This window comes from Monodelphis domestica, chromosome 2 (assembly GCF_027887165.1).
Source record: "Monodelphis domestica isolate mMonDom1 chromosome 2, mMonDom1.pri, whole genome shotgun sequence".
NCBI classification, from domain to species: domain Eukaryota; kingdom Metazoa; phylum Chordata; class Mammalia; order Didelphimorphia; family Didelphidae; genus Monodelphis; species Monodelphis domestica.
Window position 1 is genome coordinate 92,900,264 of NC_077228.1, and position 17,790 is coordinate 92,918,053.

The following is a 17,790-nucleotide window of genomic DNA, read 5'->3' on the forward strand; positions in this document are numbered from 1 at the left end:
CGTAAGTAATTTTTCATCATAGAATGAAATATTTAAATAATAGGCTAGTTTTGGAGGAGAAAAAGAAATTCCTCAAACATCCCTGTGTGATTCCAATGTTTGCTGCTTTATATATTTACTTTGGGAGGGCTGTATTCTAGCATATAAAGTGCAAAATAATGCTTGTTGAATAGAGTTGAAATGAGTATGTTAAATGGATTTTAGAAGCTTTCAGTGCTCAACAATATATCCTATTGGGACATATTAAAATTGTCCAATTCTCATGGCATTTTAAATCTTATCGGTTTTAGAAACATCTCATTTTGTTATTTTCAGGTCATAACTGAGAGCAAATATTTGCTTTGTACAACTTCAAGTTTCCTATTTGATAGTATTAACAAAGATGCCTTTGTTCAACTTGGTTTGGATACTGTATTAAAAGGAAGAAAAAATCTATTCAAATAAATTACCCAGGCAAAGTCTATAGATATAAAACAAGAATGAGATAGCTAAATTACTCCTGCTCTAAAGGCCAAAATGTCATAGGCAAATGAGAGAGTGTACCATTTGTGGCATCAAGAATAGATCCAATTGTACTGGCACCCCATTCTCCCCTTCTCTTGAACTCTCTTCATCTCTCAAACTGTTTTATTAGAAGTAAATTCCTTCTTAAAGGAATGCCTATGAGCAAACTGAAGGGAGAAAATAAGTTACAGAACTGAAGAAATATAGCCTTAGGAACACAGATGAAAAGGCAAAAGATTGTTCACACCTCAGTGCCTTTATGATGGAGAACCTGCTGAATTCTTGTACTTATGTGAGTCTTTTTAGCCCCAGGCACCAAACATGAGAGCTAAGCCTCAGGTTGCTTCCTAGAGGTATATATAAAAGCATTTAGAAGTGGAACGATTTAGATCTAGAGTGGATTTCCGTGGTCATTTAATACAGAGCTGTCAGATGCACAGTTTACAGGCTATACATGACCTACTATACTCCTTACAGATTAAAATGTAATTGGGAAATATTTAACAAAATAATGAAAATACAATAAATATAGAAAATGTTAATACATGGTTTTCAAAGTCAATAGGTGACCCACCAGAAGCCTTATGTACAATTTAGTGGTCCCATTTCTATTTGAGTTTAACACCACTATTCTAGCATAACCCTTTCATTTCACAAATGAGGAACCTGAAGCTCATATCCAAACCTACATCGTCTCATTGAAGATTCAAAGTTTGTTATTCCATGTTATTTTTATTGTACCTCTTCTTCATCACTAGGCAATGGGGGAATCCTCAGTGGGTGATTTACAATCAAGCACCCTAATTCACATACCCTAGGAAATATACTGACTAGTTGTTGCAAACCTATTTTTAAGTGGTCATTTTTAAATCCCTGAAATAGAGAAGAAAACAGGAACTGCATAGGTGTTCATTCTCTCTCTCTCTCTCTCTCTCTCTCTCTCTCTCTCTCTCTCTCTCTCTCTCTCTCTCTCTTTCTTTTTTAAACCCTTACCTTCCATCTTGGAGTCAATATTGTGTATTGGTTCCAAGGCAGAAGAGTGGTAAGGGCTAGGCAATGGGGGGGTTAAGTGACTTGCCCAGGGTCACACAGCTGTGAAGTGTCTGAGGCAATCATTCTCTCTTGCTGGCTGCAAAATCTGCAGAAGTGAAGAAGTCAGGAGCCTCAGATGAAGATAGAGAGCATTGGAGTGATGAGGTAAAAGGAGTCAAGTGTCACTTATGCTATGATTACCATGGGAGCCGAGGCAGCCTTAAATTTATCTCATTTAAGAGGAAAAGTGCCAATACTATCTGCTATCATCCTCATGATAGAGTGAGTGTGATGAAAAAACCAACACTGTTTTTGTTCAAAGTAATTACTTTTGCTTCTATTCTATTAAATTTGTGGTGTTTATTATTTTGTGCTATTAAATATGTTTTTTAAAAAGATATGCATGTTACTGTAAACAATATGGTAGTTTGGAATGCACCTCCCTCATATGCTGTATTAGGGGAAATCTAGTGCCCTCCATCCTCAAGAGTCAGAACGGTTTAGTTGATGAAGTTCTAGACTTGGAGTTAGATGACAAAAGTCCAAGTCCAAGGTCCAAGACAGATTTGACTCTTGGATTGATTGAATTAATTGAGGATGGTAAGCCTAAGAAAGACTTAAGGGTGGCAGGATAGCTGCCTTGAAGTAACTGAAGGGAAGAAGGATTAGATTTGTTCTACTGGCACTTGGGAAAGGTAGGAGGAATGGGCAGGAAATTACAAAGGCAAATTTAGGACTGCTGAACACATGAAGGAAACATTCCCTGACAATCAGAACTAAACAAAAGCAAAATTGGATGGCTCTGGACAAAGCCAATTTGTCCTTGCTGAAGGTCTTTGAGCAAAGGTTGGATGACCACTTTTTAAAAAATTATATTCCCCTATTGCATGTGAAAGCAATTTTTATCATTCATTTTTTCAAGTTTTGAGTTCCAAAATTTCTCCCTTCTGATGCTCCTTCTCAAACTGCCTCCCTACTCTCTGCTTTCCCTGAGACAGCAGGCAATCCAATATAGATTTTATATGTTTAATCATATTAAACATTTTTCCATGTTAGTCATTTTACGGAAGAGTTATCACATGGAAAAGAAGAAAAAAATGAAATATATTATGTTTCAGTCAGCATTCCACTTTAATAATCTGTTGTGGAAGGAATTGTTTCAGATATGAGTTGAACTAGACAGTTCTGAGGTCCTAGTCAACCTTCCTGATCCCAAATTTCCTTATCAGCAGAGTGCTAATTGTTAAATAATTGTACCTTTCATATTTATGGTAAGACAGTTTCTAGCCCAAGGAAACAAGTTCTCAGTGCCCAAGGCAGCTTTGTTAAGATTATAAACTGCAGAACAGGTGCTGATCTGAATGAGTAGAGAGATTTTTCTCATAGGGGGGCCCTTATATACTACTGGAATCATAGGTCCCATTCCCTTTTGTTCTCCAAATGTCAATAGGACCTTATAAAGAAAGTAATTTTTTTCAACTTACAAGCAAAAATTATTTATGGAGGAGACAGGAAGATTTTTGATAAAATGTTCAGGAAAAACAGAAGTTTCAACTAGTCTATGAGAATAGAAGTGAAGTCAAAATAATTATGACACTGAAATGTTGATTTTTATTTAGAGTATACTTCAAATGAATTCATTTAATGGTGCATTAATTAAAGGAACTTTTTTACTCATGAGAAAGATAAAAAATGAAAAGGGAACAAGGAAGGAGAGGGACTGGAAGAGAAAAAGAAATAGGAATAGAATAGTGTAATATGTGTCAAGGAAGAAAATATTGCAACTCCAACTGAGGTAAGAACAATTCTGGGTATAACATTGGCTTCAACAACAAAAGAGAGCATCTCTACTCTGGTTAAATTAATATAATCACAACTAGATTGATTACAAGCAGAAAAAATCTAGGCAAGCAAAGCCCAAAAGCAAATGAGTACCATACTCCTGTGTTTGATAATCACATGAACACAAACTAATAAGGGAAATACTTCATTTTTTTTTAAATGAGAACTGCCAGGAATGTTGAAAATTGATTTGGCAAAAAGTAGGTTTAGACTAGCATCTTATATTATATGTTCCTATAAGCTCCAATTAGATATGTAACTCAATCTTTGCCTGGAGGGAATCTTATCAAAACAAAGGCTTGAGGAAATTATAAAAAATAAAATAGGCAATATTTGTAACATACAATTAGATAATTTTTGAACAAAGAAAGACAGCTTTATAAAAGAAATGAAAACTGTTAAGAGGGGCAAATGACAGTTCCTCCCCTCAAGGAGCAGCACGTTAATAAAAGAAATCAACAAATAAAAAGAACCTGAAATTGAGAAATATGGAGGAGGAGGGGAAGGATTCCTGGTGCAGAGGCATGATAAAGTGTAGCAATGCAACCCAGTGTCTCTGCTCTAGCCGTGGGGCATGTCCCATGTTTCAGACTACCAGATCATCTTGTCATTTTATAGAAACTTCCAGACCCTCATACTCACTCTGGGTCTGTGCCAGTCAATGCCTAGATCCTCCATGCTTGTGATATAAACAATAAAGTTCTCAGTCAGAACCCTGACTCCCATCCTAACCTCCATCAAAACTTCGACCTTCTAAAACTTTTTCAAGAAGTTGTTCTCCTATGAAAGATCAATAGGACTTTTGATTATACCTCTTCCATTTCTGGAAGGAACTTTAAGACACAATACACCCAGCATCTCATATCTTGTATATATCCTTTTCTTAGTGTTGGTCATGTGTCTTAAAATAGCCTCAAGAAGATTTGGGAAACCAGTTTCATACAAAAAAAAAAAAATATATATATATATATATATATATAGCTCAAATTAAATGGTAAAACCAGTCAATGTATTTAGAGGAGATTCTGACAAAATGAATGAACAACCAAAGAGTATAGTGGAGTCAATAAAGTCTGGTAGACTTTTGTAGTACTCTTATCTAGATCTAGTAGGACCAAGAAGTAGGGAAAGGCAGTAAGAAGTTTAGACCTGGGGATTGATGTTGGTCCATCTCAGGAAAGAGAGGGAAAGACTCCTGAAGGATTATAGACTAATTGATTTTTTTAATTAATTTTTTTCAGTTACATATAGGAACAATTTTTGACAATTGTTTTCTGATGTTTTAGGATTCATATTTTCTCCCTCTCTCCCTCCCCCACTCCTTAGAACAATAAATAATACAATATAGGTTATTCTAGTTCTTTTATGCAATACATATTTCCATATTGCTCATATCATGATAGAACACACACACACAACAAAAAACTCATGAAGGAAATAAAGTGAAAGATGGTATGCTTTGATCTGCAATCAGACTACAACAGTTCCTTCTTTTGGCACAGATAGCATTTTTCATCTTGTATCCCTTGTGAATATCTTGGGAAATTGCTTTGTGGATAATGGTTTAGTCCTTCACAGTTGATCATTATATAATATTTCTGTTACTATCTACATTGTTCTCTTGGTTCTGCTCACTTCACTTTGTATCATTTCATTTAAGTCTTTACAGATTTTTCTAATTCAGCCATTCATCTTTTCTTTTGGTGCAAGAATAAATGTAACTTAAACTCCCCATAGAGAGGGATTCTGGAGTTTTTTAGTCTCTCCAGAGCTTCTTCATTTAGAAGGTGAGGAGATGACTGTATTCCTTACAGGATGAAATATTCTTGTTCTAATAGATCAGCTTTTGGAGGACTTTGCCATAGCTAACTTAACTTCAACCAATAGTGCCTACCCTTTAGACCTCATATTGACTCCATATTTGTCATATATGTGTGTGTGTGTGTGTGTGTGTGTGTGTGTGTGTGTGTCTCACCTTGACCCCAAACTACATCTTCAGTTCTCTCCCATTCCACTAAGGAAGGATAGACAGGAAGAATATATTGCTCAGTATTTTCTCTAATAATAGACGGAATGAGGAAATGGCAGTGATACAAGTCCAAGGAAATGAAATAGCAATTAGTCTAAGAAGTATGCATATTACAATACTGCTTTAAGACATTATGTTACCTCCATCAATTCTTAGATAAAAATATTACATAAACATTATTTAACAACTCTGTTCCTCCCCCTAGTTCATTCTTTGTTTCTAAAGCTTCCAATCAAAGAATTCCTCTTCTTGTCCTCCCTCTTAATTTGTCTTCTAGTTTTATCTGATTCACTATAGAGATAAACACTGGACCTGTGATTTCATTATTATACTTCTCTATAATGGAGAATTTTTAGAGTCTCCCAGAGCACTGAAAGCTTAAGTAACTTGCCCAGAGTTACACAATATGTATAGATATAATATATGTATGTGGGTATACATCCATATACATATATACTCATATATATGTGTATATATGTATATATATATACATATATATATATATATATAACAGAGATAGATTTTGAACCCAGGTCTTCCTAATTTTAAAGCTAACTCAATCCAATACACCCCTACACATCTCATTACTGACTATATTTATTAACCCTATTATCAACTTTGCTTATGCTGTCAGTTATACTTCCTCATTCTCCTAAACTTTGGGGAACTTTAATTACCAATCAAGATAAACTTGCTTCTGCCTTGTTTTCCCATCATGTGTATTGAGGGATTTGTTGCTGGATTCAAACCAGGGTTGCTTTCATGTTCCTGAATGGTAATTCAATAGAAGTAAGATTTAACCATATCAACCTTCCTGTCAGTCTTATGTTTTTTCCAAGTCTTACTCCCTACTCCTTAAAATATCATAATTCCATTTTTCTTGTTAATTATATAATTGCTCTAAATTTTATACCAAAAAGTTAGATATCAAACACACACATACACACACTGGTACAAAATGGATAATTTGTCTGGGCAGTAAAGCTTGGAAGAAACAAAATTTCCATAAATTCTCCATATAAGATTTTAATATTTTAAACTCTTCATATTGGATGAGTAATTTTGTATGTTTGAATTGTTATTCTAAAATAAGTGATAGCTTTCTTCTAAGTTGATAATAAACTCATTTCTTTGTTACTGTCACTTTAGAGTTTGATAACCATGTGTTTGGATGAATTGAATCTAATATTAAGACTTGTAATGGGGGCAGCTAGGTGGCTTAATGGATAGATACCCAGGCCTGAAGATGAGAGGTCCAAGATTCAGATCTGACCTTTGACACCTTCTAGCTATGAGACTCTGGACAAGTCACACAACACCAATTGCCTAGCCCTTACCACTCATAACTTGGAACCAATATTTTCTATTGATTCCAAACCAAAAGGTAAAAGTTTAAAAAAAAGACAGTGATGATAACCAGTTTTGCTCATCTCTAATATGACTTGATCCTGATGATTCTGGAAAAGTTTGCTGCATAATATCCTATAATATGATAGTCTGAAAATATTTTTCAGGGAATCTGGTGGCTCTTGAATTCTCTCTTCCACTTTTTGCCTTGCATACCTCTACAATCTCTGCTTAAAAGGGGGAAAGTTTTTTTGGGAAGGTGGGAGGATATATATAAATATAAATAAATGAATATAAAAACACCTTGAGAATGTAAATCTGACAGCCCAATACTTGAGGTTTTTTATCTTTACAATTTCTTTTATTTGTCCTAAATATTCAATAATGTTAACACCATTATTATAAAATTCTTCACTGTGATTCCTAGAGAAGAAAAGTTGTCTAGATACAAATATATTTTTTCTGCCAACTAATATTAATAAACACTAATAAAATCCTTGAATGTCAAACAAAATGTCACTGAATCCAGTGACTAAAAAAACTATATGTTCTAGAAATAGCAGCCAAAAGAAAGACAAGACATAATTATAATTACAATTATAATTTTTGAGACATTAAGCTCATTTCTGATCAGATAAAAAAGAAAAACAAGTGCTTATTTGAAGTTTTTACTCTGAGTAAAAGTCTTATCAACTACTTGAACATCCCCTTGATCTCTTTATTTCCCCAAACATTTCATCTTCATCCTTTAAATTCTGCAGAGTTTCAGTGGGAAATTCTTTGTGATGAGGTGATCATAATGAAGCAGAACCACAATATTAACTTCAAATTCAACTTTGAAGTTGGTAGTTTCAAGAATGGGGCAAATGAAAAGTATAGGAAATACCATATATATGAGAACAGATAGACTTCTGCAAACATCACTATCAGCAATTTAAATATTTTTAATCTCTGCAGTATCTCTGGCATAGCCTTCTGCACAACCACAAGTTTCCACTCATACCAACTGTAACTCAAAGTTTTTAATGGCAGCTTCTGAGTACTCAACCACCAGCTCCCCTGTTAGTTGCTGTGTAATAACACAGTTAGTTGAATTGAGATGTCCTCTGATGAGAACTCTAGGTAGGAAGCTCTCTAGTTAACATTCTTCAAGGTTTCCGGTATGATTGTAAAGTCCAAAGGACCTGGAGTTGATTTACCCTTCTGAGGAATAGAATGAACAATGAATTCATCTGTTTGACCAGTCCTTGGCCAAAAGAGAGCATTTCAAGTCACACCCGAGAATATACTGAATGTTGACAAATACACCATGATAGGTCTCATGCAAAACTTCCTTGCCCTTCACATTCAGATGGAACCCAAAAGGAATTTCTGTTTTGCCACTGAGGAATTTTCCTGGCTTTACAATTTCTATTGATCTGGTAAAAACTTGGATAGGCTTAATAGAGTTACAGAAAGCCTCAAACATACCAACACTCTTGGCACTGAGCTACAGGTTCACCAGTCCTTCCATAGTAAAACTTCCTGGTATTGTACTGAATCTTTGCTAGATATAACCAGTAAACCAGAGGTCATTTCCTTGGCATAATACACTTTGTTGGCCCCTTTGATCTTGATGTCCTGGACGGTCCCCATAGTTAATAGCAGCAGAAACAATCAGGGCCACTTCCTACTACTCTAGCGGAGGACCTCCTCTCACACCATCCCGCCCGCCTATCTCCTCATTCTCCTCAGTCCAACAATTGTGATAAGCCTTGGTTACCTTGTTCAAATAACGTTTTTGTACTGATCGGGATGGCCAGATATGTTTATCCTTATTTACTCTTATGGGTGACATCAATTATTATAGACGACCTCGACAATTTATTATATCAAGGGAAAGGCTGATTGGTCAAGTTCCCTTTAAAAGTAGGCAATATTGAGCCCAATTTGCCACTTGTTCTTGGAAAGAATGGTCCACTGCTGCAGTGGAGACTTAGTCTGAGCCAGGCAAAAACAAAAACCAGGAAAGCCAACACTGATAATGAAACAAGTAAAACCACACTATGAAGATCCAAATTCCTGGCACGCAAGGGAGACCAACTGCGACTTCCCCAGAAGCCAGCCTCTTACCCTGCGATCACTGCCCATAGCTGCATGATATGTCTGCCCACATCCAATTCCCTGCACCCTATCCCTCAGATTTCTAAACCATCATCACTGTTCCTTCAATCCTGTTCTGGGAAAATAACTTCAGATAGTTTGAATGTGACCTCGAGTGGGACATTCCTTATTGTATCTCTCAAGATACTTGGGTGATTTCCATTGAGTTTTATGAGAATCAAAGTTGGGACTTTTATGTATGAAGTAATGGGGTAAGCAAGAGAATTGAATAAGGTAATGAAGAACATACCTATTGACCAAACAAAATAAAAACAGTTTGACCAAATAAATAACTGTCTTACATTCTTTAGATTGTGTATTCTTAAATTTGGGTGCTCTTTTAAAGATAACACAATGATATAATACAATGGAAAGATCCTATTTCTCATTAATTCCTTGTTTTTATTTAAAATTTCTTCAGATCACTACATGCTTTTAAGTTTCATTATCATTTTATCTTGTTCCTTTTTTATTGAGAACAAGACTCTCTATCCTACTCTATATAGTATCAAATCCATTTTTACCACCCCCAGTTCCTTCTGTATTGTTTATTACTCAATTTGATGTATCTTATAAAAGTTCCAACTTGGTTTCTGTGGTCATAAGGCATCTGTTCTTCTTTTTCTTTTAACTCATAACATTTATTCACAGTATTGGATTTTTTGCCAAATTATTTGTTTTGTCATCCCGTACCAATTTCTGAGAAGCTATTCACTTTGGAAGTTTTTTGGTTGGCCTGCTTTTTAACCTGCTATCTCTTTAAAATATTGGACAGTTCTGCTTCTATTCTTGTGGTAGATATTGGGGATATGAGATTTCTTTTGACCTCTCACTTGCAGCCAAGAACAAGTCTAGAAATGAGATTTTAGCAGCTGCATTAGAACTAGAAGTATGGGGGTCAGTTAAAGATTTTTATAATAATTCAGATGAGAAAATATGAGTTACTGTGTGAGCAATAAAAAGGAACCTGAAAAAGGAGAGTGTCCATGTGAGTAGCCAGAGACTGTCATAGAACTAGAATGGCCAGGATTTGGCAACTAATTGGAGGTAGAGTATAAGAAAGAAGAAGGTTTCAAAATTTACTGAGCTGAGTTAATGGTGATTCCTCCAACAAATATAAAGAAGTTAATTAAAGGGATAGATTTATGGGAATAGATGATAATTTTAAAAGTAAAAACAAAGCCAAGATTAAGATTCGAATCATCTAACTTTTAGTCTATTAATCCTTCCCATTATACCATGAATTTTTTAGAAATATAGTGTACAGATGAGGCACCATTAATCTTGATCTGAGAGCAGATCAGACTTCTCTGGGAATACTACCTTCAGTTCTGGGCATTCTATATGGGGATATCATCTGAATAAAAGGCATACAGAAGAAGGCAAGAAAATTTTTGAAATGTCTGGAAGATAATAAATATGAGGAACATCTATAAGAAATGGTGACTATTAGGCATTAAGCATGAGGAGAGAGAGTAATGAATAGGAACAAGGAGTCTTCAAATATTTGAATAGCTTGAATGTATAATGTATAGAATGTATAAACAACCTGTTTTAGCTAAAGAAGGCAGAACTAGAGCTAATGGAATGCTATTTCAGGAGGCTGATTTTAGCTCAAAATAAGGAAGAACTCTAACAATAGGAGATATCAAAACCATGGAATGGCTGCCTTCTGAATTAATAACCATTTTGTCACTAAAAGGGTTCAAGAAGCGGCTGGATTAGACTCTAGCATGCCAATCAACTTATAGGACGTAGTGGGAGCGATACCAAATTGAGAAATAGGAAACTTTGGCTATTGTCTAATATATGCCATTATGCAGCCATGTTACTTTAGACAAATTCATTTCCTCTCTGCATATTTATTTTCTTATCTAGACTATTGGCAGCCTGGTGGCACAGTGGATATTGTGCTGGATCTGGAATTAGGGAGACCCGAGTTTAAATCCTGCCTCACACACTTACTAGTTGTGTGATCCTAGGCAAGTCACTTAACTTTCTTTACCTCAGTTTCTTAATCTATAAAAAATTTTTTTTTAAAAGCTGAAGTAATGGCATACTCTCTCTCTTTACCAAAGGACTTAAACCTCTATTACACTGCTCCAATGTCTTTGCTACAAAATCCCTAATGGAGTCATGAAAGGTCAGACATGAATGAACAACTGAATGACCACAAAAACAAAATCCCTAAGATCTCCTCTAAATGGTGAAAATGCTAATTGATTTTTTAAAATATGAATATTCTATGATTCAAGGATTCCTGCTTTGAGAAAGAAATTGGACTTGTACTCACAGTCTCTTGATAAAACTAAGATCCTATGATCTTCATAAAACATATTTGATTTAAAATTTATCTTGAAAAAATTCTAACACAAATCTTTTTGTTATAAAGTTTTCCTTCTTGGCAAAGTATTTTCAGATTTTAACATAAAATTTATATTAAATCTGTTGAAGTTTTAATGGCTAAGATATATGATGATTATATACATTCTAAGTAACATGAGAGAACACTAAGTACTTTAAGCCTATAGTTTAAGTAATTAAACGGCAAATTTTATAAGGTTCTCTAGAGTCATATGATGTATGTTTTTCAGGAAGTGGAGGACGACAGTTGTTCATAAGTTGTAAGCACCTCAAGAAATGTGCTTTATTATATTTTCAAAGGAGGGCTTAACTTTAGGCAATTTACATAACTAGGAGGTAACAATATTATTCATAAGATGTCTGACTTTTTTTTTTTTTACCATTCACTGCTTCTGATAATCTGACTATTTCAGTTGGTCTGATAATGTTAGATTGAAAGTTCTTTTATCAGTGATGTATCAGAGTCCTGCAGAACTACTTTTCATATTCACTAAAGCCTCATTTTGCATAGATACAGAAGAACAAAGGCATATGTTTAGTGTGTGAGTAAAGCAGCATTCATGCAGTTGTCTAGTGTATCCAAAAGGCTCTCAGAGAGATTGGGAAGTATTCTTAAAAGAAAAACAAAAGAGAAGGCAACATATCTTGTGGAATTTCAAAAACCTGACCCCAAGAATATTTCTGGATGTGAAAGCAACTAAATAACGTGTTCTGCACAACAAGACATATTTGTAAGTATCAAGCTACACAATAACTGCTAAATCCCTAATAGCTGAATGTTTAGTTCATATAAACAAGGACTACTAGTTGTTGATTTCTACAGTCTTTCACATTAGGGTTTAGAAACTTTTGCTGGAAGGGTGAACTGGTTTCTTCTAGGAAAAAAAAAAGGAGAAGACATTCATCTTTGCCTGGTCTAGGCTGAACTTGCGGAAAATGAAATTGGCATCATTACCATTAGTAAGATCTCGTTTTGGGCAAAGTATCTAATCAAGTTTCTTCATTGGGCAATAAAGGAAATGCTGCAGCTTCAGGGTATAGTATGTTCTTTCTTATTTGTGCTGTGTGTGTGTGTGTGTGTGTGTGTGTGTGAGAGAGAGAGAGAGAGAGAGAGAGAGAGAGAGAGAGAGAGAGAGACAGACAGAGAGAGACAGAGAGAAACAGAGAAAGAGAGACAGAGAGAGAGAAAGAGAAAGACAGAGAGACAGAAACAGAGAGACAGAAAGAGTATGAATGTGTGTGTATATATGTCTATGTTCAGATAAAGACATTTTCAGTAAAGCAGCCATTCAAAAACTATTTTGAAAATTAGCCATTACCAGACTGTCTCAAGGTTTTAAAAGTCATATTGAGTTTCGTTGTGATTAATTGTGAGGGTTCATTTTTATCTGGTGACCTTTATTACATGGAATGTCTTCACTCCTCCACGTTCTGTGCAAGCTCAACTGTACACTGCTAAAGTTTTAGATAACAAAAATGTTATGTGCTGCTGTAGATAAAATGTCATTTGTTCTAGAATTTTGTTTCTAATTTCAGTTTAGAATAGATAAATAATAGCATTAAATGTATCTACTACTTCTATAAAAAAGATAAATGTCTAAGAATAATACAGAATCACAGAATATGAGACATTAGCACTCATTCAGAGTTACCCCCACCCAAGAGGAGTTGCCAGATACCATATCCACCATCTCCAGCTTCTGCTTGAAGGCCTTCTTGGAAAGGAATCCTGCATCTTCCAAAGCATCACTTTACACTTTGACATAACTTTTGGAAATCTCTAAATATCAGTAAGGTTGTCTATATATTGAGACTAAATCTATCTCTCTCTAGCTTCCACCTACTTTATATAGAATAAATCCAACCCCACTTCTACAATACAGCATTGAAAGAATTTCTAGACTCCATATCCTACATCTAAAAAAAATTTAAATATAGGAAAAATATTTATTTAAGGAAGTTTATATAAATATAGCCATTCAAAGTAAATTCATATAAATATAAATATCAAAGGAACATTTCTGACATCATATGCATCCAAATCTACCCTTTACAACCATCTTCACAATAAGATTCAGATGTAATCTCTAATCTTTCAAATCAGTAAACAAGAGAATATGCTTTAGCAATGAACTGTTAAGTGAGAACGAAGACTTTAAATATTGTCTGCTTGGGTTTTCAGACTTATACATGGAGTTCATTTGAGAAGGAAGCAGAAGAAAGGCAAGTTAAATGCAAGAATGAGATAGGTGTGTTTCCCTAAATATAATTATAAAACTCATAAAATAATAAATCAAGAATTTGGGAAATATTAACACATGGAATTATTAAAATACTTAATAAAGAGTTAAAGAACCTAAAATACGGTTAACTATAATCCAGCATTTATGAACTGGAAAAATCATTTACTTAAATCCTAAGCCAGAGAATTTGTTGAAATCATTGCCAAATATGCATTCTGCAGGAAGTACACAATGACCTATTTTATTAGTATTATTTTTACTTTATTTTATTTTTAGATCAATGGAATGTTTCTACATATCATATAAACTGATATGAGAAGAAATTATATTGTCGATTTAAGATTTGGTGAGTATTTTCACAAATTAAGGTAGTTGTTATACATTTTATTACCTTGAATACTTTTTTAACTTTTCTTTTTTCAACCTAAAATTTATAAAGAGTTCAAGTCAATTTCTGGTTTTTGTTCACTTTAGCAATGACTTATTTAACTACATGATTTGGGGGATGCAATTAAGCTGGATACAAAAATTTGTAAAGTTGTCCAATTTATGTCATTAAAATGAAAATTGAATCCCAGAAAATTATTGAAAGATTTCACAGTTTTAAAAAATATATATAGTTTGCCAAATAATTTATAAAATAGTAAAACTGGAAGGAACTTTGTTAATAAAATGTCCATTACTAAGATCTTTTTTAGAGTGGTTTAAAGGGTGGGAAAGAACATATTTCAGTATTTTTATTTTAAAATAAATTTCTTAAAAGATATTAATATGAATGTTGAGGATTGTATTCTATCTATCATTAATATAATACAGGCAGCCTGTATTAAAAATTTCTAAACACTTTTGATTATAGTGATATTATTTTTAAAATTTTTGTTTTCCTCATTTTTCCTATTAAAAATCTTTTTCCTCAGCTTGATAATTGGCTGCTTCATCATGTCATATGAAATTCCAAAGACTGTCCTAGATCTCTTTTCATTGTAGAGCAATGGATAAATGTCTTACCTTATGCATACCTTTGACTATTTTCAGAAGGCTGGTCTTGGAGTCAATCAGAGATTCAATTCCCTACTGCCTCTCGATTATATTTTAATGAAAAATAGAAAACTGAAATGTATAGGAGGGGATTAAGATTTCTTCAAAAGGTTAACTATCAGAGCAATGCACTGGCAGTTTAATTTTCTATAATCTCTGCACTATGTCATGCAATTATAATTGATGTTCATAAGGATAATGTTAGAACACTGCAAGATCTGAAAGTGTTTCCTGAATCTTTTTTTTTTTTAATTTTACTATAGTGTTAGTGTCTCCATTGGAAATCCCCATAATGTGGGACTCATTACCACTCTAATGCAGCCTGTTCTACTTTTGGAAATCTCTAACTATCAGTAAGGTTATCTATATATTGAGACTAAATCTGCCTCTCTGTAGCTTCCACCTACTTGATACAGTAGAAAGATTGCTAATTGGAGTGAGAAAGCTGCAAACAAATGTAAAAGTCAGCTTGTGGAGGATTTTAAATGCCATGTTGAAGAGTTTTAATTTTATCCTAGATGTAGTAGGGAGACAATAAAAAAATTTTTAGTGGAAGAGGTTAAATTAGTCATATTTATGTTTTAGGAATATCAAATGTCAACTGGATAGAGGCTGGATTTGGAGATGGGAAAGGCTTTAAGCAGAAAACCTACTAGAAGACTTTTGCTATAATCCAGGTAAGAAAAGATGAAAGAGAGAAGGTAGAGGGTGTTAGATTGGAGAAAGGGGGATAGATTGAGAGAAGATATGGAGGTGAGGTCAATGAGATTTTGCAATTGATGGCATCTCAGACTGAGAGAAATGGAAGAGTCAATTATAACGCCAAGATTGAAAATTTAAGGAACTAGAAAAAAATAAATGTCTTTAAAAATAAAAAATAAATGTGAAGTTTTAAATAAAGAGACATCAAATTACTTGACATTCAGAAATAAATCTGTATTTAATCTACCAGTCTAGGAACTCTGTCAGAAAAAGTAAGGAGAACAGTCTGACATGGCCAGATCTCAATGAATTCATGGTGAATCCTACTGGTCATCAGTTGCCTTTCTAAATATTCACAAATCATTTGTTTAATAATGTTTTCTGGAATGTTGACAAGAATTGAAGACAAAGTTCACTTGCCAATTCTATACAAGTTTAAGGTCCCTTTTTTTAAAACTGGAAGAGTATTTTATCCATCTCTAGTTCTATAACCACTAAGCCATTCTTTATGAATGTTCAAAGACCATTGACATTGGACCTGCACTAGTCTTATCATGCATTGAATTTGACCTAATTCTATTGACATTAATCCACTGAGCATAGCCATATACATTCTTACTATCTGTTTTTTTTTCTGTTTCAATTCTCTGTAATTAATTTTTATCCTATCCTTCCCAGTCTAAAGATTGCTCTTTATTGGTTGTATGAATAGATTCAGAGTTCAATGATTATTCCTTCTTTCTACTGACTGTTGTCATTAGCAAACCCATCATGAGCAGCAGAACTATCCCTGTTTTTCTCTGTTGAAACTTAAACATAGCATCCTTTCTGGGTTCACTCTCCCAACCTGCATTGGATTTGCAGGTAGAATCCACAAAGGGAGCTCCCCTCAGCATTCTATTATCTAGTAACATTGCATTTTGTAAGACCATCATCCACAATCTACTATTTGTGTGTATCTTACCATATTGATTAACCAATTGATAGTAATTAGCTTCTACAAAACAGTAGTTATTGAAAAGGTATAGCAGGGACAAAGGTGATTGTAAAAATTTCCCTCAAAGTGGGAGTTTACTTTCCCTTTTATACACACTTACCTGTTGGAGAAAATGAGCTCAAGACAAAATATACAGAACATGTGGCCAAAGGATACAGTATGATTCCTGGTTTACAAAGTTTTTTTTCTCCCTTAAAGTTCACACTGAGTTTTTTCAAGGAAAATTACTCCCTTGCTCATTTATGTTAACTCCTTGAAATATACAGCAACTCAACTGTTAACCAACACCTCTCAATTCAGGTGACTTCCCTCTATTAATTATATCTTATTTATTTTGCATATAGCTTGCTTTGTATATATTTGTGTGTTATACCCTTCATTAAATTGTAAGTTTCTTGAGGGCAGGAGCTGTCTTCTGCCTCTTTTTGTATGCCGTGTTTAGTACAATACCTGATACATAGAAGACACAAGTTTATTGAAGGATTGATTAACTGATTGATTAGGTCACTTAAGTCATCCCTAGGGCTAATTTGTCAATGGACTCAGCTACTCTTACTTCCAGTTCCAGCAATCTATGTTATTGACTCCAGTTAGTGAGAGTCCCTCTCTCTGACGGCTCTTCCTTTCAAAGTTCAAAAGATTATAACCTGTTCCATTCAGGGTCTAGCCACCTATTCACTCTAAAATCAAGAAAAAAAGATAAACACAAAAGAAACATGTGTTCATGGCAGGTGATGAGGAAACAGCTCCCCCACCATACGTTTTTGGGCAAGTAGTTTTCATCAATCAAAAGCACCCAGAGAAGAGAGCCTATTCATGCAAACTTAGTTCTAGCTCAGTGTCTCTTGAGTCATTAATCCTCCTCAGCTAACCAGAGGACAACTCTTCACCACATAGTCACTCATGACTCCTCATTTACTCTCAGCCAGAAAATGCACAAAGTTGAACTTGTTAGCTTGATAGCAAACAAAAATATTAGGTTTAACCCACCAGGAAGAGCAGATTTGGTCATTCTCTAAAGACTGGGTCCTCATTGGTCATTCTTCCATTATATTAAAAACAAAACATATACTTAAAAAATTTCTTTTCTTCAGATTCAATCTTGAACAAGGTACCTTTGAGCTATATAAATCCTGATAGTGTTCTGACTCTTTTGTATTCATCCTCAGTTATTTATCTTTTTTTTCAACTGAATATTTTTCCATGTGTTGATTGATGAGTCCCTTGTATTTATATTTCTTTGTATAGAAAACTCAACTTCTTTATTTTTCTTTGGAATAATTTATGTTCTTTTTCTGAGAATTTCATCCTTAAGATCATCCCAATCCCTCTTAGGCTAACTCCTTGAGTGATTTCATTACATGGTGTCATATCTTATCCTTTCTCCAAACTTTTTAATCCAATCTCCCCAAATCATAAGGGCGCATCAGACTATCACTATCTTCCACTCCTTTCTATCAAAAACATTCAAATTGAGGAGCAGCTAGATAACACAGTGCCAGGCCTGGAGTTGGGAGGACTTGGGTACAAATCTGGCCTCAGATACTTCC

The 17,790-nt window shown here is 34.3% G+C and overlaps 1 protein-coding gene and 1 pseudogene across 4 annotated transcripts in view; one reads left to right on the forward strand and one right to left on the reverse strand.

The window, feature by feature from the left end:
* Positions 1-17,790, forward strand: part of RGS13 (regulator of G protein signaling 13) — a 72,277-nt gene that overhangs the window by 27,470 nt on the left and 27,017 nt on the right. Inside the window, exons 1-3 of one of the 4 annotated variants that reach the window (XM_007480983.3) lie at positions 11,737-11,991; positions 13,780-13,849; positions 15,127-15,218. The gene's annotated coding sequence lies outside the window, so the exon portion shown is untranslated. The other 3 variants (XM_056815663.1, XM_007480984.3, XM_056815661.1) reach the window with 3 other exon arrangements.
* LOC100019827 (vacuolar protein sorting-associated protein 26C-like) lies at positions 7,503-8,389 on the reverse strand (annotated as a pseudogene).